The 26,342-nt window shown below is 47.6% G+C and overlaps 1 protein-coding gene across 7 annotated transcripts in view; it reads right to left on the bottom strand.

Annotated features, from left to right (window-relative positions):
• The window catches only part of Lar (tyrosine-protein phosphatase Lar), a 447,011-nt gene that overhangs the window by 46,212 nt on the left and 374,457 nt on the right, over nt 1-26,342 (bottom strand). The gene's annotated exons all lie outside the window — the stretch shown is intronic.

The raw sequence follows: 26,342 nt of genomic DNA, 5'->3' as shown, positions 1-26,342 counted from the left end.
CGACTCCACGAGGTTCACACAATTTTTTTCTATGTTCATCCCAATGTACCCTTGAAAGGGTAGTTTATCCTTTACAATGACACCCGAAACAATCGTCTGCGATTTTTTCTCACAGTTTTATCGCATTTTATGTTGAAAGAAACAGTATTTACGGTAGTTCAAAGACACACGGGCCGTTGATTTACTCGTTTATGCGGATTAATTCATGGAATTGTATGGAAATGGCCCGGTAGCGGTGTTCTCCGGTCGCATGGAAATCGAAGTCTCGATTCGTCGATTATAGGTCCGACGCGGTGTAGAATACGAGAGACGGATCGGGCTAGATCGGACCTGGTTCGAAAGTAACCGAGACGGCGCGTGGTCCGCATAGAATCGGGCACGGGTACCTCGGGCAGACATACCGCGGTCAGTCCCGTGGGATCGAAAGTTAGGAAAAGCCATTGGAACTGGCGAGGATATCCCATTCCCGTTCCCCATCTCCCCGGACGAGAAACAGAGGCTCGCTCGTCCGGGAAGACGGTCCACTGATGCCGGTAGATGTGACCGGATATACCGGTGTCCGAGTGCTCGAGAATGGAATCAGAATTCAATATACCGGAAAAAGTTCGTAAAACGGTTTATGGGAGACGCGGGAAGGGACCCCACGTATGGGAGAAATACCCGCGACGCTCGATACCTCGAAATTTCTATTCTCGGACGCTCCGACAAGAAGCCGCTCGATTTATCTTCTTTTTCACGTGCGCCAAAGCCACCCGCCCACCTAAACCTAATCGAAAATTTCTACGGTGGAATCTTATCTGGCCCCCCTCATCGATATTCCCAATCATAATTAAAGATCACGGATCTTTGCATGAAATAAAAATTTTTTTTTTTATTGTACAGTTATTACTTCCGATAAGAGGTTATTCTGCAATCTGTATTACATACATAATATTACAACAATAACCTTACACTAATATGAACGTAACGTACATATCAGTTGGAGTCGCTTAATTGATAATGGACGTGATAGTGACATTATATACACAATCTACAATCTCTCAGGAAGGAACATGAGATTTTGTAATAGAGTGTTTGTAGCTCCGTGGAGTAGTACATTACACGACATTGGAAGAAAAAAACCCGTAATCTCAGGAAATAAAAATTTACATTCTAACAAGCAGGAGTAAAATATTTCTTTCTGTCTCTCTTAACCACTTATAATATAATATCATTACGATATTACCTTAAGATGGTCCAGTTAGAAACGAAATAATCCTAAATTCCAATGTACCCTATTAGCGGGTATCAATGCCCCTAGAGTTCCCTTTAGTGAACCTTTAATCACGTTAAGACTACAAGAGTATTGTGAACAGAAAAACGAGATACCGAACTGAACGACAATCTCGGGGCGCGTCGCGCGCGGCGAAAGAAGGATTAATTCGAGTTGTTTTGAGGGGGCGAGTTGCCCTTGTTCTTCGCCGTAATTACAACGATACTGCGTTAATCCTTAGGGTGAGCTCGTAGTTAAATTTAAGTTGGAGGATGCCGCACTCGAAGTTTCCGACAACTTCGCGGCGGTCCTGGTTCCGTTTCAATGGGGCTTGTGCTGCGCCGCAAGCTAACTCCTCGACAATTTTCCTCTTTTTTTCGATAATTAAATCTGCCGATAATTGCGTCACGTGGGATTAATTAAAGAGACGTCCCATTTTCGTAGGGACGCCGGTAGAGTGGTACCGTCGTCGTTATATCGAAGATTCCTACACCACAGGTACATATATAACTGTGGTGTAGGAATCTTCGATGGCCACGATAATTGCGAGAGTAGTCACGTCGATAGTGTGCGCGCGCGCGCGAGGCAGAGAGAGATAGAGAGAGAAAGAGTATATCCGACGAATCTCTCGAAACCGACTGAAGACACGGTTCTCGTGTATCTCTCCCTTCTGCAAAGTCCCCTGTGATTCTGTGGAGAAATTCGGATCGTACTTTCCCCGTTCCGTCCCATTCCGTCGGCGAATGATTACAAGGGCTAGCGAACTGGGTGAAAGTTATCCGAAGACCGACGATCGAACTGCAATTACCATCGGCGGTGGTGGCCGGTTGGGAGACGAGAGACGGCGCGGTGGTTTTCCGTAAATCGTTCTTTTATAATCTCGTCAATTAAAAGAGAAACCGGAACTCGGTCTCGGAACTTGGCTCTCCGCCTGCCGAGTACGACTTTCGCCAAGTTTGATCTGGTCGTCCCGCTTGTAAATACGTTTCGAGCCGAGCCGAGCCGAGGGGTAGGAAGAAACCTGTTGGATAGCGGCCCCGGTATCCATCGCGTGTCAGCGAGGATCGAGAGCAACGGCGAACTTTTCGTATAAACGGGGCTTCGAGTGGTCTACGCAACCGGTTCGTCATGATTTTTATCGGGGCTCGTTCGAATCGACGTCGACGACGACGGCGACGAGTCCGTCGTTTCTGGCATTAACAATGAGTCGGAGATAGAGAAGGAACGAACGATCGGGGAAAAAAGGAGAATCCGCTTCAATTAAAACGATATCACTGACCTATAAAAATTGAAAAAAGGACCGTCCTCGCTTCCTGCTCGAACTCGGACGAGCGCCGGAAAATGTTGGCCCACATAAATTCTTGAAAGTCCGGCCACCCCCCGGAGAGAGAGATAGAGTAAGAGGACGATCCTTTGAGGAGGGGCAGCAGCGGCAGCCATAAATCTTCGCGTAACTTTAAACACGCGCAAAACGATGTTTCCGCTTTCTTGCGTCGGATAGCTTGTTGCATTTCAGCGACGTCGAGTGTCGTCTTCCACGTTTTACAAATTATTCAGGTCTGCAACGAGACTCTGGCCGAATGAATGGCAGCGTCGTTTGAATCGGCTTGCGCGAAAGGGAGCGAAAAAGCGGGCGAAATAGAGAAAGTGGGAGAGAGAGAAAGAGAATGAGCGAAGGATCGCGAGGAGATAAGATCGTTTTTCGTCGGGCGACAATGGGGTCTGGGTTTTGCCGGCAATTGAGGAAGCTCGGGCAGCGCGTCTCGTCGCGTCGTCTTTCCGATTTTTCCTTCTGCCCTCGTTAACGAGCACAATTAACGCGGGGAAATCGCTGGCGTTTCCGCCGAAAGGTTGCTCCGTTGCGCCCGGTTCATCGTCGGAGCGGCGAAAGCGACGAAAGCGACGAACGAGCCCGTTGAATTCTGTCAGATTCAGCTTCGGATCCCGGCGACGGAAGCGGAGCCGCGCGGAGCTGAGCTGCAGCGTGTCATCGCGCCCCGAAGAACTCGCTCGTCGTTCTTCGCCGGCCCCGAGTACTTTCAGCAGCGGGTCTTCTTCCATTGTTTTCTTCTACGGCGTGGCTTCTTTTGTCCTCGTTATCGTTCGAGTTATCCGGCAGGGCGGCGCCAATTATATCGGCGACCGTGAGCGTTCACCGGCGACAATAGAAATCGCCCACAGACCTTCCCTCCCGTCCCTCGGGTCCTCCCCTCTCCGCCCGGCTCATCCTCGCTCATGGCTCGCGACAAACAATTCCTTCCCTCGCCGGCCGCTTTTACCAACCGCCACCGCCGACAATACAACCGGCGGCATCCAGAAATCTACCATCTCTCCTCCGTAAACCCATTGTTCCTGTCGATTCCCGGATCGCTTCTCTCTTTACCTCGACGATCGTCCTCGCCGCTCCGCGTTTCTCGAGATTTCGGTGTATCTGCGGCCGATTACACGATCCCGTCGGAATTTGTCCTCCCTCGTCGCCTTTCCCGCTTCTTGGTTAGCGCTCCACGCGTTTCCCTGCCGTCTCGATCGACCCAAACAACTCCACGACGATTTCCCAACGCGAACACGCGAACGAACGAATTCGAATGCGTTATCAAGCTCAGGGTCACCGGCGCTAAGTACATCAGGCGCTTAGACAGTCCGGAACGTGGCCGGAAAGGAAACGACTCGCGAACAGGCTCGTTCCTCATTCCAGGCTTCCCCTTGTCCCGTTCGCGAACAATATTTTTAAAGCCACCTACGCATTCTACTTGAAAAACTGAAACTAAAACGGAGAGTACAATTCTCTGATACGAGGCTCTGTTCTCGAGAATAATGTATCTGAAGATTCCGAGCGACTGTAAGTAGAAAAGGTGTGCTATGGTCAGGCAGCACGTGAACCTTCAAGCCCATTTTTCACGACTTTGAATCCCCATATGAAAAAATTACATTACACATTTTCGACTCAGTTCTCCACGCAGAATCACCACGTTATGTTATAAATTCTTCAAAGCATCCATTAATTATTTTATCGACAAATTTGAAACAATATTGCGTAGCCAATAGTAAGAAATAATCTGATCTCGTTTTTCTCCGCAGTGAAGCCTCGTATGAAAGGGTTGTGTTTTGAACTCAGTTTGGAATCCATTGTCCTTGTCGATTTCCGGATCGTTTCTCCCTTTACCTCGACGATCGTCCCTGCCGAGACGCATCTCGCGCGTTTCTTGAGATTTCGGTATGTTTGCGGCCGATTCCACGATCTCGCAGGAATTTGTCCCCCCCTCGTCGCGTTTCCCGCTACTTGGATAGTTCTCCACTAGTTTCCCACCGTCTCGATCGACCCGACTCCCAAACGACCCCACGACGATTTCCCAACGAACAAACGACGAAAACGACAGCGCCGACTGCCGGCAATGGACCGACGACGACGCCGCGAAGAACACGATAACGAGGATGCGATTACATCGGGGGACTCGTTCCTCTACCCATCTACCGCCTACCGCAGACTTTCATCTGTCTCTCAGTCACGTCTCGAAGCAGTGATGCTTAACCGTTTTACGTCGATGCAGTCGCAATTCGCAACCCCGCACGCCTAACACGAATTATCGATTCCTCTATCCTCGTTTGCTCTCTCTCGCGGCTCTGTAACATTTTTGTTTCCCTTGTTATCGATCCTTCTCCTGCGAATTGTGTCGCGCAAATGTTCGCCGTTTTGCGAAAATGCTGCGATGACGAGACTCTGTTCTTGTCTCAATTTAAAGAAAATTAAAGTTTGCCCTAGGAGGTAGATCGATTTTTTCTGTGCTTGAAGGGTGAGCTACAATTTTGAAGAAAATACGAGATGTAAATCTGACGTGTATTTACTACCAGATTATTCATTCATTCGAATACATCGTATGGTACTCGAGGAAGATCCTTACGAAAATAAGGATTTTCACCTCACTATTTTTCTTCGAAGAAGAGACAGAGAGATTTCAAGTTCTCCGGAATACTCTTTTGCACCCGTAATGAGTGACTTAAAATTTGGAAAAAATACACGAAACACAGTCAAAGTGCATCTACTATATGCACTTCGATTTTTTCGAATAGCTCAAATGGCGCCAAAGAAAAAAAAATCGCTCAGAAAGTTACAAGTCATCATCCCTTTAAGATAAAGACAAATCAAGAGCTTGTAATAATTTTTTCTGCCCCCAACGAATGGGTTAAAATTTCGGAAAAAATATGAAAGGTAAAGTTAGAGCGTGCCCACAGTTTGCACTTGGATTCATTCGAATAGGTCGACCAGTAATCAAGAAAGCTCTTCGTAAAGTTCAGGGTTTTCGTTGGAGGGCTTCATATTTATGGCTGATCATTCCACGGGATCTCGAGATCGCGGGTTCGAGTCTGGCTCGCCTTTGCTCCCTAAAATCCTGAGGCGGAGCTCTCTGTCCCTTTCTGGAGCGGTGTGCTGCCCCTCGTTTCGACCGGTCGTCTTTTCTGAATGAAACTTTTCAAGTGTTTCGGTACGGCCGAGTGGCGGACGGCCTCGGCTCGACTGTTCGCGTCTCCATAGGGATTGGAAGTTGAAACCCAGCCGCCTGGTCGGTGGCCCGTCGAGAAAGAGCTGGAGAGAGCCAAAGGAAAAAAAGAGTGACTCGTGCGGGTGACCAGAGGGGGAGAGAGAGAGAGAGATAGAGATAGGAGAGCTCGATTAAGGTGAACAGACTCCGAAGGAAATTGGCAGAATGGCCCCGACGAAAGGTTTCTCCTTTCGAACTGCTCTCTCTCTCTCTCCTGTGTTTCGTGTTGCGCTGCTCTTTTTCTGGCCACCGAGGAAAGGTAAGAAGGCTTTGTCCGGGCACGATGCCACCGCCGGCAAGAGAAAATTGCGATTTATCAGAGTGCGTGCTTGTCACGGGGACGGTGTTTTCTCTGGAAAGCTTCTGGAAAGATTTTCATCGCGCGGAAACATCTTTCGAGGTTGTCGCGAAGCCAACCAACGAACGAACGAACAGCGTCGCTCTCTCTCTCTCTCTTTCTCTCTCCTTCTCTCGTAGCCGCTTTCGCCTCGATAAGTTCTTCGAGGATAAGCTCCCGCGAGCTGCCGCATAAACCTTTCTTGTTTCCCGGGCGAACTTGCCGCGAATATTTCACCGTGAAATATATCTACGCCTCGAACGATCCAACTTTCGCCTGCCCGCAAACTCTTAATCGATTTCACGGGAAGGAGAATTTTCTAATTAGGTCGTCGTCCGCCGTTCGGTTTTTCGTTTTCACCCGGTTCTCCGCACTTCTCTCTCCCCGTCCCCCCGTCCTCCCCGGTTCCGTTTCGCTTTCTTGTTTGCCGTCGAATATTCGCTCGCTTCCCGCCAGTCACGTTTTCCCATCAAAATGTAGATGCAGCTGCGGACAACCGGCGGACGTATTAATATTTTTTCCGAGGGATCTCTAAGCGATATTTATGCGCTCGGCGATCTTGAAATTCCGGCTCGGCAGGGGAACGATCATTATTCTCGTATCACGCGCGAGCCGAGGGGATTCCCTCGAATATTTCGGAGAATTCCGGTGTCCGATTTTGGAAAGCTGGGGGAGTTCGTCGACGGATCGACAGCTCCGGAATCGTTTTGCATTTATCTCGATGGGGACGACGACGCTCGATCCGACCCGCTCGATGTTCGGCTTTTCATCAAGCCCGACAAGCCCGCGAGAAATCGCGGCCTCCTGTCTAGGAAAAATACATGTCTGCCAGCCGGAACGAGGCGAAGCGATCACCTGTTGCTTAATAATGCCAGGCGTCGTCTCGCGAAGATCACGATTCATTCGCGCGGCAGCCACGCTCGCCGAAACGAGACAAACAAAACCGACCCGGGGATTGATTTTCCCGGCGATGCGACACATCACCTTTCCACTCTGCTCTTTTTCACGGACGACGCTTCTTCCTTGAAAATTCATTGCCTCCGCCCGGCCACCTAAGAGACTTTTCGTCAAACGACCGAGTTTAGGGTAGGGGGATTCTCCGCGGAAAAAGAAACACGGCTGACCCTCGCGGTTGAGTCTCTACCGGTAAGCGGAAATTTTGAAAAAGAAACTCATCAAGTAATCTATTTGTTTGACAGCACAATTGTGAAGTTAAGGGTATTTTCCTGCAAGACGAGGTAGAGATTTCGTACGTAGTAACGTGCTATTCGGTATTTTATTCGGTTGAATATATCGCGTCGTGTTCCATAAAAATATTTGCAAAGTTAGGGGTATTTTCCTAGAAGAGAAAAGACTAGATAGAGGTTTCAAGCTATGTAAAATAATTTTTTGTATCCTTAGGAGGAGAGCTAAAATTTTGAAAAAATGCATGAGTTAGAGCTTATATCTCGAACAGTAACCAACAGAAACTCTCGCAAAGTTAGATGTTTTCATCATGGTATATTCATCCAAGAGTAACCGGGAGAGCTGAAGCTCAACATTTTTTTCGTCCCACAATGGATGATCTAAAATTTCGAAAAAATACACAAAGCACGGCAGAAGTGTGGCCACAATTTTCATTTTAATTCATTCGAATTTCTGAAGCAGTAACGAAGAGGGACGCTCGCAAAGTTCGAGGTTTTCATCGTGGTAGTATGTATACAATTTATTTATCCGAGAGGAACAGAAATGTGGATCCCGAAACAATATCTCATAGAAAAATTATTCTCCATAAATATTAAAACTAGACCGGTTCGGCGGCTGGAAAACTTTGAATCCGCAGCATGCAGGAACGAGGGTGGCAGGGGAAGGGAAGCTTGGCGAAAATTTGCGTGGAAGACGTCGGGAGCCGGGGAGGTTGCCGTCCCGACGCTCTTCTCGGGCCGGAGGCGAACAGTAGTTCAATTTACGAAGTATTGGCACGGCAGCGGCTGGCTTGCGGTTCGCAACCGATGTTTCTCTACATCGAGGATGGCAGCAGGGGGTGCCGCAACCGTAATTACGTTCGATACGAAACGCCGAGGCGTCTCCTCCGGTTTTTTCTTTCGCGTTGATGGGACGCGACTCTCGGCGTTTACTTGGATTCCTTCGTGAGACACGCCGTGGTCATAAAAGCTTGAGGCAAAGGGAGAGAGAGAGAGAGAGAGAGGGAGAAATAAAGAGAGGACGAATTAAACTCGCATTTTTCACCGGCATTCCGGCCACTCGGCGAAATTCTCCGGGTTTCCAGCTGAGCGGGCATTAAAAGGTTTCGCGGTGGACGATGATCGCGCGGCAGCGAGGATAAGGGAGAGAGGTCGCCGCGAAATTTGTGGCCGGCTGACGGTGCGGAACCGGGAATTAATTCATTCCTGTCGTTGGCGCGCGAGAGACGCCTCAATAAGGAACGAGCCAATAAACTACACTGGTTAAAATTCCCCGTAAAAGTCCTGTGCAAACGCGGCTTCATAATTCAGGCGTATGGCGCGGACGACGATGCAGCGAGTTTCTCTCTCTCTCTCTCTCTCGTTCTTTACAGAAGCACATATATATGTTCGTACGTGCAGGCTAGACGCGAATGTGCAGGTGTGCGAGCACATACGACCGGTACACCGGCCCGCGCGTCTTACGCCATTTCGAGAGAAATCGATCTACGGGGGAGATTGGCTGAGTTTGCGGGAAAAGCGCCCCTTCGGCCGAGGGACGAGTAAATCGGGCTCTAAAACGAAACCGGCGAAATAAGCGACGGGGCGAAATCGGAAAATTAAATCCGGCGGGGCTCTCGGAGAAAGGCGGTTCTCGTTCGCACGCGCGAGAACTAGCGCCAGAGCTGGCTGCTGCACGCTGGTTGGCTCTGGCTCTGGCTCGCCTGTCTGCTAGACGCCTTTTTCCTTTGACGGACTCCGCGAGAACCGTTGCCATATCTAATGGATAGATGGATGGGCGAATTTTCCGCGAGCAGAGAAAACCGGAGAGGCGAACAGGCCCGTAGAATCGAGCAATTAAAGTTCTAAAAGACCGAAAGAAAAGTTGCTTCCCTTCGCCCGGTTCGCTCGCCCAGCCCGGCAATTTCTGCTTCTAGCTCAAGTTTCAGCGAGCGCGCGAGCACCGGTATCGTCAATGTGGAAGTCGAATTTTTGCTGTATCCGAGAAAAATAATTAAACTCGTGTCTTCAGCCGCTCGTCAAACTTTCTCTGGCATTTTTTCAACTTTATCGGAGTTTTAATTAACAGATCGGAAACCGAGGAACTTGCCGCACCGTCCGCGACTCTGCTACGATGCTGCCGCGATGCTCTGTTCGTACAGGTATGTCCACATTTGTTACCCCGACGTGTTGCCTGAATAATAACAAATATCATTTCTGATGTATCACTGCAGAAAATTATTAGCTGCACGATTTTCCCCTGCGATGTTGGAATAGCAAACGTTACATCACCGGCGAAAGATTCAAATTCTCTCTCTAAAAAAAAAAAAGAATTTTCTATGGTACTCAATGATGTTGCGCTATACAATTTCAACGTATGTATATTTTTCCACCCCCAATGTAAATTAATCATAAAAATGTACAATATTTCAGCTACTTGTCAACAAAAGTGTTAAAGAAGTTTCAAGGAGGAAACGAAAGTGCGTGCCCGGTTAAACAAAGTTATCAAAGATGGTATGGAAGAGATGAAAAATAGAAAAACATATCGACGATTCGAATCAATTGTCTTAAAGATTCCCCATCTTAATATTAATTGCTTTATATTAAAGAAAAAGATCTATAAGACAGTACCAGAGCCTGATTCATTACAAGCCAGATTTCTTGTCCCGGAGGTCGACATTAATTAGTAAACGATATTACTGATGGGATGACCTAACATTAGAACATTAGAACATTAGAAAAATTCAACGTAAACCAGTAAAACAGGCAGCTATCGATGCAAGGAGTCCAGGTGGCCTCTTACCAGGAACAGGACCGGTTAAATTCAATGAAAAATCGTTCGTGGGCCTCGTTGGCACCTGACTCCAACGAGGTGCGGTAACCGATACGGACACGGCTTATGGTTGTTCATAGTCTTCTTGCGGTGCGGGGGGACTCGAGGATTGCGATCGGTGACTGGATCCTGGCCATGATTTTCGAACGTCGTGAAACGAGGTTAACGCGGAACGCTCGAAGTTAGAATAACGGGCACGGCAACGGAAGTAGAAGCAGAAGCAGAGGTAGAGGCAGAGGCAGAGGCAGAGGAAGAGCGAGCAGCAGCAGTGGCTGCAGCAGCAGGTGGTGTAATAGCGAACGGAGAGGGTCTCGTAATATTCAAGCTACCCCTTCAGGAACGATTCAAGTCGACTCATCTTAACGAGGCCTTGCATCAAGTAGCTCGGTTTCGAGTACCGGCTCCAGGGGATTAGGCTCTAAAGACCAAACTCGTCTCGAATGAGAGACGGAAGGCGGAGGAGGACGGCGCGGAGAAAGCCACCCTAAATCGTCTTTTGATCTTGTAATTAATTCTGCACGCATTACGGTTGTCCAGAAGAAACGAAACCGGGACTCGCGGGTAGTACTCGCTCGACGGGCTTCAGGGCGGATCGATAAAAGAAAAACATGGGGATAGAGATAGCGAGACCACCATCGACGGAGAGAGCAGCGTGGGAGAGGGGGGTGAAAGTAGCAAGAGAGGGAATGCTTGGTAACGATGAGGAAATAAAGTGCGCGAGCCTGTTGAAGCTTTTCATTTCGATCGGGAGTCGATAGCACTCTTTACCTCTTAGTTCTTATCAATTGAATCGAAGTCGTGCCTTTATGCATGTTTGATGGAACGACTTACAGTCAGCGCTTGTATTTATTCATCCGATTACAATATCGTGAATATAAAGTGCCGTTGGAGATTTATCAGCGGAGAATTGATATCGGGGGGGGGGGGGGGGGGGGGAACGCCAGCAAGAGAAACAGAGTGAAACAGAGAGAAAGGGAGAGAGAAAGTGGGTGGAGGAAATAAAGGGAAAACGAAGCTTGGCTGATCGGAAACTCAAAGTTTACCGATGCTGCTTTTTTCCCCTCTCGGTTTCAATCGCGCTCGCTTTTCAGGATCGCGATATTCCTGTACCGAGCATTTCCATCAATTAATTATTTCGCAGTGGCTTCGAGGAGGTCGCTACCACACCCCTCTCGTTCAGTTCCACCAGGGAGAGAGAGAGAGAGAGAGAAAGAGAGACATAGAGAGGGAGTAGAACACCAAGCGCCACGGTATTATGTCGGCCGGAGCGATCGTTTTAAATTGAAACGGCCATTACTCTCATCACGCTGCATCGCGATCGGCACACTTTCCTTCCCGTCCCATACCATCCACGCGGCGTAAAAATAAATCCGCCTTGGACGCGTCACAAGCGTTTCCATTCCGCCAGCGGAACACGCGAGCAATCGAATCAGAATGCATTATCAAGCGCAGGGTCACCGGCGCTAAGTGCATCACGAGCTTAGACACTTGGGAACGTGGTCGGAAAAGAAACGAGCCGCCCGGTGTTTTGCTTTTATTCCACTTGTCCCGTTCGCGAACGATATTTTTAGAGCCACCTACGCATTCTACTAGAAAAACCGAACCGAAAATGCAAAATACAATATTCTGGTACGAGGCTCTGTTGTCGAGAATAATGCATCTGAAAATTCCGAGCGTCTGTAAGTAGAAAAGGCGCGCTATGGTCAGACAGCACGTGAATCTTTAAGCTCATTTTTCTCGACGCTGAAGCCTCGTGTGAAAAAATTGCACTGCACATTTTCGACTCAGTTTTCCACGTAGAATCATCACAGCATGTCAGAAATTGTTCAACGATCCTATTAATTGTTTTATCGACAAATTCTAAGGAGCGTATTCTGTAGCACGATATAAAGTATTGCGGATTTGCGAACTTGTATGTTCGTACGTTAGTTTATAAAGCTTGGATAAGGGAGAAGTATCTTGTATTAACGAGGAGATCTTCTTCGCTTAATTTTTGAGTACACCGTGTACATTCGAAGCTATTTTAGCGCCAGAACGCAGACGTTTTATCCGCTGTGGAACATTTTCATTGCACGCGATTTTATTCACCTAATGCATATGCAATCGAGCGGTTTTAATCATATCACACTTAAATTTTTACCATCACACACGAATTTAGTAGTACAAAAATTATTTCGAATTACGGCATGGTAATTTTGATTGGCGCCTTCGAGTGTACATGTCCAAAAACGTTTCTTTGTGTTTCCTAGTTTCGCTAGAACATTCTCATCGTGCACGATTTTATTCACCTAATGCATATGCAATCGAGCGCTTTTACGGGTGGTAGTACCGGTGGTTTAAATTTTTATCGCAAAATATAAATTTAATGATATAAAAATTGTTTCGAATTTCGGCATGGTAATTTTTACCGGCGGTTTCATGTTTCCTTGTATATTCGCGGAACATTATGAATGCATGCAGATCCGTGGTCTATTTTTCCGCGGTGTTTTCTCGCGTGCGCTCGCGACATGGACGCGCGCGGCCGTACACCCTGGCGCGGCGGTCCCTTTATTTGCTGAGGAGACCCTACGAGAACCTTTTCAGATGGTTGCTCGCCGGTTCTTACACTCTGCTCGCCGCAACCTATTCGGTAAGTTCCCGGAGACCGAGGAAATCCCACGAAAATGGTCCTAAGGGTGGCCCCGTAACGATTTGCAAACAAGCCGCCCGCGGAGTCGGTAATACCGGTGTTTGCGTTTCGACCTCTTCTTTCGGGTTTCCGGTCGCGAGAGCTTTGAGCTTTCCAAAGCCGAACGAGACGAAAACAACGCGAAGAAACACCGGTTGAAACGGGTTGCCGGGTTTCGGCAAAGCGGCCGAATAAACGACGCGGACAACGGATTCGACGCGAAATTCTTTCCGCATCCGATAGCGGAGTAACGATTTTTTCCGAATTCTCTCGAAACCAGGAGCATAGAGAGAGAGAGAGAGAGAGAGAGAGAGAGAGAGAGAGAGAGAGAGAGAGAGATGGAATCTGCCTGGTCCTAACTGGGACGAAATTCGAGCGTCAAACATTTCGGCCGACGGGTACACGCTCGTAGCGGTGACTCGCGCCATTTATAAACGCGGCTGGCAGAGGCAGCTCGGATTTTCGGAAACACATTTCCCGGCGCGGGAAAAAGCGAAAGTGACGGGGAACCCGCGTTATCGATGGCAAAGTAAATGGAGGGCTTGCGCGGAACATCGATGATTAAAGTGCAAAACCTCGTACGCTGATATTCGATGATTCAATGGCGGGCCGACCGAAAGAATGCGAACTTTGATTACGCTCGGAAAAACGCGACAGTACGACGCCCGAAGGAGCAAACAGTTTGCGAGTGGGGCTACACTTTTTGCTGTTTCCATAGTTTCGGTGTTTCGCGGATTTCGCTGTGCCGAGGCTAATTGTTACGCGTCGCTCGAAAACGCTGCCGCTTTAACTTTTAATAAGCCGGGGAGGCAAGAGACTGGTTCTTTAAACGAAACACTTTGCTGCGGTGTGGTTTTCGTGAAAATGTTTGACTTGCACAAACGATTCTTGGAATAGGCAGAGGAATATGGTTTTTAATGCTTTGCCTGCCCACGATATCCTAATAAACGTTCACAAATGAAAAATTAACGTTGGAGAGCGTGTAATGAAGATTTTAATGGCGATAGCACACCAGCGAATTTTCTCAAGCAATGTAGTCGAATCATTTCTTTTGAGATTGTTATTTACAAGAAAATCAGAAAGCCCCTATTATGCGAAATAAAAATTGTCTGCATCAATTTCAACACGCAGAAGCTGTACAGAAGATTCTTTCTCTAATAATCTTAATTACATATTTTAATACATTCCTGTTTGTTTGCTGTACGAATTGAACAATGTTCGAAGTCTGGATGTGGTTTGTGCAGCGAGGTATTCAATTCGAATTGTAAAAACGAAGAGTGAAACACTGCGGTTTCGACTTGGTAGTGCCCCTGATTCGGCAATAGTGGTTCTCGTCGGCCCAAGGGAGCACTATGCAATAATTTCGCATGGCAATAATTCCATTGTAAGGCGAAACGACTGTAGCAGCGATCGGATGGCGGTCGGTATCGCGCGTCGCCTATCTGCCCGAGCAATTTGCCAGTGGCGAGCGCGATATCTATCGTCTCGGAGGTGCTGGTAAATCATTGATGTGTCTGGATACGCGGTCGTCGAACGACCCGAATCAATTACTGTGTAACCGATATCGGCGCGAGTCCCTCCTTGATCGAATCTTGCAATGCTTGGCCTCTATACCTGTGAAACTGATCTTCAATTTCCTCCCTTTCCCTGCGCACAAAAACTGTTAAAAAAGTTTCCTTATCCACTCCATCATCTTCTAATAACAGTGAAAGTAACAAGTTTCGATTCAATTCGACCATGTTGTCTGACAAATACTAACATAATTAGACTGGAGATTTTACGCATTTACGACAAGAACGATTATACGAAACACAAAATCGTGAACGTACGAGAAGTCTTAAGCACCACTTGTAACTTATCCACATTCCTCAGAAAATAAATGTCCATGCAGTTCCTATTTCTCGCAATTTTTACTTCGCATAAAGATCCGCGGTATAAACATAACTCTGATCATGAACGGCCTTTGAAGCAGAGTAACATTTTTAAAACTGGCGTCTTTAAAAAAAGACTACAACTACGAATCCCGCGATTCTGGACAACAAGCACAGAGGCGCATCGGAGCAGCAACACAGCGAATCAATATTGTCAGCGGATTTGTTTTTTCTTTTTTGAAATCGTGACTCGCGTCACTGTTCGACAGGAGGACTTTCTGTCGGCTTGTACTGACGCGGCGGTGGCAAGCAAATTTGAGTTACACCACAAATTGGATTCAAATTACAATCTGATTGGCGACGCATATTAATGTTATCGCGAATTCGCGCACGAACGCTGGACGCTTACGAAATAAATGTAAATATCGAAAGCACGATATCAAATATTCGATGGTCCATTAGCTAATTAATTCGATGCATTAGAGAAAATATGATATGGTTTAGTGGTGGTGGCTCTCGTCGGTGTACTCCGCAGGATGAAATTGCGAGTCGTTGAAACGATGGAAGTCGCGAGTGTGCGTGCCGGTGCGACGTGCCTCGGCTGCTCCGCTTTGCTCCGCTCCGGTCCGCGCGCGACGATGTTCGACGCAGACTCGACCGGAGAGAGTTCGGTTTCGGTGATCGCGATTGAAACAGGTTCACCGACTAATGGACATCCGGCATTTCTCGGCGAGTTAAGCGCCGAACGAACGGCCCAGAATTGAGGAACTTTGCCTTCTTACGATCCCGTTTTCCGATCGCTTTCCTCGAGGAGCCGTCTGCTCTCGCCGATCAAGGGAAAATTGCCAGGACGGCAATTACCGAGGCCATTTCGCCGAACGAATTTCCATTCTACTCTATCTCTCCCTGTCCCTTCCTCTCACTCTCTCTCTCTCTCTCTTGCTCTTGCTCTCTCGTTGCCGGTTGGTTATTAAGTCGCTGCCGCTCGAATCGGTCGCGCGGATATTTAACTGCCGCAAATAGAAGCGTAACTCTCTCGCGCGGCCGAGTCTGATATACAGCGGTCGTAAAGCAAGGAATATTAAAAAAACAGGTCCCCGGCTCTGATTATATTCGCCGCACCGCGCGCGTTCTTGGCCGCCTCTTAAATTATTCGACTCCGCGGGAAAGCGGCGCATACACCCACCTACCTTCTCGCAGTCGCACGTACGTTTAACGAGGTGTCTACAATTGGGTCAGCTCAAGTGCGCCAACCGGAGCGTATCGGTTTTTCAATGGGCGAGCCAATCGATTAAAAAGTCTGGGTCACCGATCGGCTGGACATCTGCGCGCCGTGGAATTGCTTCAAGTATCGGTCAGGCATCCAGATACAACGAATTCTGTATCGCGAAGACCGAGAGTCCTCCGGGGCATTTTTGTGATTCTCGTGATTCGCTCAGTGTCTATCAAAATGGGGATTATTATAGATTTCAAGTTGTTGAACGTTGAGCTAGCTTCTTCAAAATCGACTGTAAGGTAGTGCAAGATATATTGTGGGGAGTTTATGTCATCGCTTTAGCCAATTAAATTTTGTTTATAAAATATAGACGTTTGAAGTAATCAATTTTCGTGCATCTTGCCGATGCGTTTCATCGAGCACTGTTTCTCAAAAGACCCTTGGGCAGGCTGTTTCGAACTGTCCTGGCTCATCAAAGTGAAGTATAATACAGTCCATAGAAAATTAGGGAGGGTTTAAGTCATCACTTTGCTAAATTCGAATTTGTTTATAAACGACAGATTTTTCTTTAATACAATCTTTATGTAATCTCCATTAAAGCATGCTGTATTTGGCATTTTTTTCTCGGGAACCATTTGTCGGATTGGGATGAATCTTTTTTTCACATTAATCTAGAAGGTACCGCCTCTCACAAGAATTTTTTCTAATCCAAATATCGATTTTCTAATATCGAAAATCATAACGCAAAGTGCACTCATGGAACGAGCACCGATCCAGACGAGCGTCTCTAAAATCAGAGTAGGATTAAGAATAAGAATAGGAATTCGATACTGCGCGTACCCAACAGGTTCCGAACCTAGATTTAAAAGAAAAAATTTCTCTTTTATTACGCTGACTAAAAAAGTGTCATCCTTCCTCTTTTTCGTATCACGACGATTTATAAAAATAAATGTGCTTATCGATCAACGCGATACGTGTTCTATCTCGATGATTAACATGCAGCAACTCGTGTAGAGCGTCCAGAAATCGCGTGTATCAATCGGGCGGAGGGACGTGCATTTTTAAGCGGTCCGTGATTCATGGTGGAAAGATCAGAGAGATCGGCGCACGATTTCGAGGCGCTTTGAATACTATAGTGTTCGCGCGATCCAACGCGATCCTCTCTTTCTCGAGAAAGTTTCCGTCGTTGGTCGCCGGTCCCTCGAACTTCTCCGTGTAGGAACCGCCAGGAACGGAAGAATGTAGCCACTTTCGGCGAGCCTAGCCGGGTCGTAAGGCGTGCTCTCCCTCTCTCTTGCCCCTCTCCCTTTCTCTCCTTGGGCCGAGAGAGGCTTTCAGAAAAATTCGCCCGCGGAAGAAGCGAGCCCCCGTAAATACGTCGATTCAGCCCACGCTCCGTATTCTTAAGTAATTCATAAGTAGCCAGCAGCCCGGGGAATGGTTTTATTTTCCCTCTCGTTCTATCCGCGGGACGACCCACTGCACATTCGACCGTTTTCGAGCGTTTCATTTAAAGGAAGCAAAAATTTCCGGTGAATGCCGGGCTCACCGGCAGCGGCTGGAATTGCTCGCGGCCCGGAGATCCCGGAGTCGTTCGAGATCCCAAGGACGAAACTTTTCCCGTCGATAGACAGGGTAATGCCGGTTACACCGTGTACCCGCCGCGGCTGCCAGCAGGTAGGGTTGCCAGAGAGAGAGAGAGAGAGAGAACGATCTCCGGAATAGGGTCGGGTCACGAGTTCTTTTCAAGACCGGTTCGTTTTGCTCGGATCGATGATTATTCGCGCGTATCCCTCGAATATTCCGGAGCCCACGCTCGTCGACGCACAGTGGGCTAGAATCGCAAAAAGCTCGACAAAATTCGCGTCTCTGTTGAGTATATATTGTTAACTCCTTGCACTACAATTTATTATACGATTACAACGAGTAGCACTTCTCTGACGTTCGTAATTTACCAGGAAAAAGACGAAAATTCATATGTACTATATACCCACGTATTCTCCAATGGGTAAATATTGACTGCAGTAAAATAGAATTGCACTTCAACTTAAAGGGAATTAACAATATATATACACCCACTGATGCTTCAAGAGCCTCGAACTTGACAATTGTTTATTCAACACAGATATGAGCCTGTGTTGTTTTCGGTCTCCATCGATCAAGAATTAGCTTACGAAAAGACCTTGTTTGAACCCATTTTGTGACATGAAAATTTTGCAAATAATTCCACCTATTTTATAGAAATACACTGTGCAGCGGTTGCTCGCGCGGTGGCGAGTTTCGCGTTGTTCCGGCGCGGATAATGGGTCTTGGCAAACCCGGTTGGTCCCTCTCTGTCTCTCTTCTTCTCCGCCCCCTCGCCCCTCGGTTTTCTTTAATATGGAAAAGTTGCCGAATAGCCTGTAGCGAGGCTTTCGATCGTGAGAAATTGGGGCCAGAACGTCGCCGGCGGTGCCGCGGAACAGGAAAGAAAAAAGTGCAGGAAGAAGGAAGCCTCCAGACAAGCGTGGCAAAGCGCGGAATCTCTCCATGAAAAGCTCAACAAAAGCTTGTTCAGGGCTTCGGCTTGCCGGGTACGGAGAGGAAAAGGGGATGAGACGGCGAAAGAAGGGGATGTGCCAGAGAATGCCAGCTAATGTCTGAGACGCGTCAGCGAATGGGAGGCCAAGGGAGTGGCGTAAGCAACAGAAAACGCGGAAAAAGGCGCCGAGGGGAGAAGACGAGCGAACACCGCCGGGGGAGGAAGAGATAGAAGGGAGAAAAAAGTAACCGGAGAAAACGCGGAATGCGCAACGGATAAAGCGGACCGTCTGAATACCTTTAAAACATTCGGCGAGCGGCTCGTATCGCGTTAAACACTCGCCGGCACGCTCGGGAATTTGCACGACGGTCCAACGAACCGAGACGAGCACGGTCTGGACAATATTTAACGCTTCGGACGACTCTCGTGTGCATCAGTTTTTCTCAGGATTGGGAAATTCTCGATCTTCTTAGCAAAGTCGAAACGGTACAACGAACACCGTAGCAAATACAGGACGCTCCACAAAGAGATAAACCTGTGTTTTGCTGCGTGTTCGTAATTTGGCATGATAATTAGGCGGGTCTATACGCAAAATAAAAATTGTTCAAATCGATTGTAAGAAACTTTTCGTCATTTTAAAAAGGTCGGAAATAATATAGAAACATCCGTAAATTACATGTCTTTTCAGTTTTATATTTGATGTTTATCATAAATGCATAAAATCCGGTCTAACACGTTAATTGCTATTGAGAGGACCACACTAGTTTGTCGTTTCTTCGTAAACAGAACTGTTAATCTTAAGTAGAACAAACTAAATACCCGAAAAAGCGACAGTCTACCGCTCGAACTAGAATAAATCCTCGCACACCCTCCGAGCAAATCTAGCTGAAGAATCAGGTTGATTTGAGACTGATGAGGTTTTGATAGAGTTTTACAAGAAAAATTGTCCAAGATTTGGTGCTGTGTTAATTGACTGTATCGATTCGTCCCGGTAACAGGACACGAGGAAACCGATTTCGCGGAAGACAATTTTGCGAACGTAGGAGCGGCTCGCGTTGGGATCGTGCGGGAAACGGGTCGTCAGTCCCAACGGTGATGGTCGTGAACGTTGTTACGCCGAAGGAAACCGCGGGTATTACGTGCAGAAAGAACCAGGGACGACCCGCAGAGACGTCTTCTTCCTCGTTGCGGTCAATCAGGGCTCGTTAAGTCTCGGGCGTAATAAGCTCGTCTCCGCTCCGAGGGGCTTTTCGGGGGTTATGAAGCAATAGTTCGCAGACGCTGCGGCAACTTCCGCGGGTATTCGTCGGCTGGGAAAAAGTCCCGAGCCACCGAGGATACTTGGGAACTTCTTTAACGACCACCCCCTTCATTTTCGATCGGCCGAATCGATTGAGAAACTATTAGCGGGGCTAGATGAGTCGAGGATTCCCGGGGCTGCTTCCGCCGCGATTACGACTCAGCCCCGTTCCTATTCTACTTCCGTCTGCTCGTAGAAATCCTCGTTCTACTCAGGGGCCAGTAACGAGTTCATAACCCTTCGAGAGCTACCTATCCGATCTTCGAGGTTGGGATCATTTTTATTTATCGATATCGCGAGCAGAAGCTTTGAAATACATTGCACTGTCTTATTAAAGGAGTTGGAAATTTTATGAAATTTTAAATCCGAATTCTAGGAGATCAAAGATCATACAAACATATGAAATTATTCTCTGCGAATAAATAGATGGGGAACACGCAACATGGGAAAAGTTTATCATTCGACGCTTCTTTTCACGGATAATCAATTCTGAATATTCGTTCGACGCGCGGCGCGGCGACTGGGTTTTGAAGGAAGTAGAAAAGGTGAGCCCGTGATCAGACACGCTAGTCTATTCCTATTCAGTAGCGTGCGCTCCAAGCAAACTTTCAAAGCCGATTATCTCAGGAGAGGATCTCTTGTATGCAAAAATTGTATTCCTCGTTTCCGATCTATTCTCACCTGTAGAATCAATTTTAAGCCGAGTGATTGAATACTCGAACACTGTTCGATCAAATTCGCTCTTCAATGAAATTTTCTATCAAATCCATTCTTAATTCTTTGCTCTACGATTTATATCTAAAACGATTATAACCTGTCGTTCATAATTTCACAGCATTATTTCGCATTTCTGTATTCGATGGTTAACCCTCGGGCAACGAGGATCGGGTCTATTTCGACCCAGATTCCTAACGACGCCACAGTATCTGCCAAGATAGTCAAATGAATAGCTACTAAATGAGGAACAACAGAAAGACTGCCTACAAGAAGTAGCTAGAAGAAGTAGCTACAAGAACACAGTGTGTATCGGTTATTGTTTCTCGTAGGCGTCTTGATTTTCCGGCAGGAGCACGGCAGGCTTGCGGAATAGAAAAAAATATGGGGATCTTGAAAAATTGCTTCCTCTCGTACATACAGCAGGGAATCCTGGCGGGGCTGAGGCGACCTCGAGAGCCTGAGGCTAGCATATTTTGAGGAGAATGAAAAAACATTGTTCCCTCTCAGGGAAGCGATAGATAGATCGTGGGGTTGGTTCGGTGCTCTCGGTGCAGAGGAGGCGTGGGTGGTTCGCTGCGACGGGGGAGAGGGGAGGAGAGAGAGAGAGACAGAGAGAGAGAGAGAGAGAGAGAGAGAGAGAGAGAGAGAGAGAGAGAGAGAGAGAGAGCAACGAGAGTCAGCTCTCGAGCACTTCGTCCTTTTTATTATTCATGAAAATCGTGCTGTCGCTGCTTTCGCGTGGCTGTATACCGACCAAAGCTTAGAGAAAACTCACCTCGAATTAAAGCGCGGCCGTGTATCGAGCAGGCTATTTTGTGGAGGGAGGGAGGGGGGATTGGAGAAACTACGCGGGGGTGGGAGAGAGAGAGAGAGAAAGAACACGTAGCGAGAGATGTGTTTGTTCGATCCGCGTCACCGGACATTTTTCGATTGTTTTTACAGCGTGCTCCGTTGTTTCTGTTGCGTAACGCAACATTCCTTTGGCGCGGACAAATATTTGGCTCGATGGAACCCACGGGTAAAATCCACGGAAAAGATCGCCAACGGCTGTGTGTTTTTATTGGCCGACAAAGGGACAAAGGAGCGCGACATTGAACAGAGAGATCCCGTGTGCTCTAGAATCCGGGGGTTGGAGGAGGGGACGGAAGAGGTAGGGTGGGCTCTAGCAATTTCACCCTCGATTCGATACAATCCGCAGCTCCCGAAGGCGCGTATCCTTAACGAGCTGGTAAGGACGGAGAAGGTTTTCGGACGACGAGTAGAACGTATAAAAGACAGAGGTGTGCGCGGTGGTACAAGAAGGAGAGGAAGAAGGAGGACAGAATAGGTGGAGGAAAGGACACGGTTTACGAGATTGAAAAAGGGACGAGAGAACGAGAGAACGAGAGAACGGGGCGAGAGAGTCGGCGAGACCGAAGAGAAAAGGGAAGCACATAAGCCTGTAGGTTGTGGGCAACCAGTCGTGAAGGCTGGAAGAAAACGAGTAACGTCGAAACTACTTGACGGCGGGTTGTAGTTGGTACGAGTGGACGGTCGGTAGGGGAAGAAGGGGGACGAGGAAAGGATGTTTATTTGTACTTCCTACACCCGGATGTCCGTCCTCACGGATCGTAGAAAATGGCCGGCGGAGGGTTTCATCTTTCCCCGGGTAGTTCTTGCCGTTGGTGCGGTGCAGCCCGCGTAGTCTGGCTCCTCCAGCCGGCGCGCTGCATCGTTTTGTTCGACCTGACATATTTTTCGAAGGCTTTTGTGCCGCTGTAAGGACCCAGAGGAAGAGGAGGTGGAGTACGGTTGAGGGAGAGATAGAACCGGGGGAAAAAAGAGGCGGGAGAAAAAGTGGAGCGAGCCGAAAGACCGTGAAAAGGGCATCGCCGCCATGCCGAGCCGAACCGAGCCGCACGGAGCGCGGTTCGCTCCCGTGTGCCGACAATGGAGAACTTCCAGGCCGGTCGGGTGATTTGTTTCTTCGTTAAAAGCAAAGCAACTGAGGCGGCCGCCGATCGGTTTCCTAACGCGCTCCGATCGATATTAATCGGTTCCTTGCCGCCGTTACCGCGTTCCTTCCAACGAAATCGGGCAACATCCACGCGTTTTAATACGGTCGAAACAAAGTGACGCTTTCAGAGTTTCGAATGGTCCTTCGGGAAAGGAAAGCAATACTTTCAAGTAGACTGGACCCCTGGCCGAGATTGGTTCGAATTCTTTGTATTTTAACAACGTCCTGTCAAAGTTTCGATAAGCTCTGGAGATGTCACTTCGGAATCTTCCCTCGTGAGCTACGTTCCCCACCTTGCGCGAACAAAATGCACCGAACGGGATTCGCGTGAGAAACGAGCATCTGATCGCGAGTGCAATGAGCGAGATTCTGCTGTACTGCGATTGACTGACAAATTCTTCTAGTGACTCGCGCGTTCCCCGAAAAAACCTTATCATTTTGGAGAGAACACGGGGTCCTAGGAGAATCATCAAAGCGGAAACGACAGGGTTCCGTTGCGAGCGAGCTAGCTGCTCAACGTCGGCCGGGTATTTTATTATTATCGCGTTCCACGAAACGTCCACCGGAACCGGCGAATTATTCACTGTCACACGGTCTCTCTCCAGCGGCCGTCGCCGCCGCCACGACACGACGGTTGGAAACGTCCAACTCTCTCTCACTCTCTTCGCTTCTCTCTCCCGACCGGGTTAAAAGCGAATCGCCGTCGATTCCGTTTTAACGGCGGTAACGATCGTTCGTGGCCGCGCGAAACGGCGATCCTTTGAAAGCGATTGGCGGAACCACTGACCACGGCAGCCGGCCAGCGGCCCCTCTCTTTTAATTCGCTTTTTGCGCTCTCTTCTAACCCGGGGCCGGCCGAGTGCTCCAACTTGCCGTCCGCTCATGCCTGGAAATTACTACTTAATGCCTCCGCTTGCCCGACACTCCGGTAAAACTACGCCAGCGAGCGAGCGAGCGAGCGAGCTAGCCCGTTCCTGTCCGGCTACGAAGATTGAAAAGCATTACCGCTCCGCTTCGCCTCGCTTCGTTCAAACCCTTCAGCGTGCACAAACCCCCCCCCCATCCCCCGGTCTTTCGGAAATTTTCGAATTTATCAAACTCCGCCGGAACGCTTTCTCTCTCTTTCCCTAACCCTGTGCCCGTCGAAAGTACTTTCCACGCGTTTTGTCTCGCAGTTCTACCGCCCGGCTTCTGATAAAACGTGCCGCGATTCCGGTGATTCTCGAGGACCTGCGCGGGAGGTCCATCGGGTTCTCTCCTTTTTCACGATCGACCGATCGGAGACGCGTCTCGACCAATAAAAATACTTCAGCCGCTGCTCGGAGGTAGAACGTTGTTACCGCGCAAATGCACCGCATCTCGAAATTTCACTCTGAGAAATGCGCTCCGGCTTTCGACCGACGATTCTACGCCCCGCTTGGATTCTATGCTACAAATTCCTTCTGGCGCTTTGTGGTCGCGAAGCAGACTGAAAGCGTTAACCCTTGTAAGCTTCTTAAAAGTACTAGATGTTCGCGAAAGAACGTGACCGATTTCAAAGCAAAATACGAGCAGTATCATTTTAAAATAGCAGTTTCGTTGATGAATTGTTTAGGCTGTCTCAGGATGATTGTTACAAGCGGTAATGAGATGATTCTATTCGCAAAAATAAGTGAAAGAGAACGAATAAAATTTTTTAAGTTGGCGCTCCGTTTTCGAGAAAATAGGGTTCGAAAATTGTGCGGCTGGCGTGTCTGATCAACACCAACTAATTCTACTTGTCCCTCTAACCATTGTCTACCATTGTCTCGGAACGATGCATAAGTTGTCGGATTTCCTTTTCGTAATAACTGTATGATTTTACTCCAAAACAGGTCTTGAGAATTTTATCCGAAAGCAAACCATTGCATGCTAAAATATGTATGCTGATTGTCAATGTACTCGTACACATTGAACACGAAGTAACAATTTAGATTTTTGCCAGAATTGGCTGTCGTCTGTATTCCAACTCGATTAAAATTTAAAAGAAACATATCCTGCCAGAGAAACCGGAGGACATCGAAGATTCCACAGTATCTAAAAACGGAAAACGGAGTAGCGTATAGGATTAAAGTGACCGTTTCTGCAGAAATGAATGTCAGTGTGCCAACAGAACAATGTGTTTCTAAATCGGTTCGCATATTTATTTTCAGACTGCACCGGTAATCGATGCAGTGCTCTACTCCACAAAAAAAAAAAAAAAAAAGAAAAAGAAACTAAACCACTTACGGCTAAAAGCTATTATACTTCAGGAGATATTTTAACGTAATTAGGGAACACTAGGCGATATTCAAATTAAAATACCTCCTGAGTTAATGGTTTCTGGCGATAAGTGGCTTAGCAGCCTTTAATAAAGAGTGACAAACTGCATCGGCTGCATTAAAAAACGTATGATTTGAAAAACCCTTTATAAGATCGCATCGGTAGACTGAAAATATCATGTACCTACAATGAAATTGAGTAGATGAAATTGAAGATTAAAATAGTTCAAGAGGAAGGAAAAAACTTTCCATTTTTCGATATCGATGGAAATTTTTATTTTGCATGAAGATGTCGATGGTGGAATTAATGACTATTATTTGTTAATGTAGTAGAAAGTATGGAGAAATCGAGAGCGTGGCTCGGTAATCCCTTTGAGCTTAGTTGGGACGCGACAAACGTGTATTAAGTTTGGTCGACGAAGGTCCGGCGTGCACGGTAATGGTGGAAAGTGGCGCGACGTCCCCCTTTTCGCCCTTAAATCGTTTTTTCCAGTCGCTTTTATCGCCCGGCAGAACGCAGCCCGATCATGCCTGGAGATTACTACTTAATACCTTCGCTCGAGCGTGGCCGTCGAGTGGAACAGCCCCGCGTACGGGTCGGACACGGCGACTGAAACCCGTTAGCGCGGGTTACCGGTTTAATGGACTTTAATATCGATCGCGGTCCGATGTTGAAATTGTGCCACGAACGAATTTTAGATTATATCCCTCCGAAGAGAGGCCACGATGCGTTATATTGGCTGCTTGAATAGCGGCTGTCCATAAACGGTGTTTACTACTTCCTCCTGTTATAAGAGCGATCGGCCCGATAAATCTGAAAATCCAGCGATTTATTCCATCCAAGGAGATTTCTTTTCAACCCCCTCCCCCCCACCCTCAGATACACACACACAGACACCCAACGTTGCCACACTTTTTCACCTTTCGCGTTCTCGCGTTTTACGACGCTAAATTACAGTCACGCTTTTTCGTTTAGCTCGCGATCCTCCGGCTCTGGAGCAATAATAAAAAAATTACCGGTGTATATCACCTGTATTACCGGTAGTGCAGGGGGACGACGACGACGACGACAGAAGGAAACAGTAGTTAGTCAACGTCTCTTTCGTCCGTCGATTGTAAATTCCGTTTCGTGCGTTCCGCTAGACGGTAAACACTGGATACAGAACACGAGCAGCAAGAGGATCCCGGTAAACCCGAGTGTATGTGCTCTCCTGAGCAACGATTCCACTGGATGCCATTTTCAGCAATAATTGCATAGTCTATACAGATATAAGCTAGCTCAACACATTATCCACCGGCGATTATTTCATGACTATTTCAAATTTATGCTCAGGAATATTGCATTCTTTAAAACATATTTTTCAAGGTACGTCTTGTAGACACGTTGATCGTTCTATTATCCCTAATGCGGCAGCTGATAATTTCGTTTGGGATTACTATTTATAAGATTTGTAATCTTCCTTTTGGTACAATTACTGGAAAGTCGAGCGTTAACTCAGCCGTGGCTCCGAAATTGTGATTCAAACATCAACGAAACACTGCTATTGCAGAGGATTCAGCTGACCCGTCTGATCATGACCGACCGCTTCTACTTCTTCTACATTCTAGGGCTCGCGCACCTGGCGGATATCCAAACTCATAAGAAGATACC

This window comes from Halictus rubicundus, chromosome 1, assembly GCF_050948215.1.
Source record: "Halictus rubicundus isolate RS-2024b chromosome 1, iyHalRubi1_principal, whole genome shotgun sequence".
Classification (NCBI taxonomy): domain Eukaryota; kingdom Metazoa; phylum Arthropoda; class Insecta; order Hymenoptera; family Halictidae; genus Halictus; species Halictus rubicundus.
The sequence above is the reverse complement of the archived record's forward strand: the minus strand, read 5'-3'. Positions and strand labels throughout refer to the sequence as shown.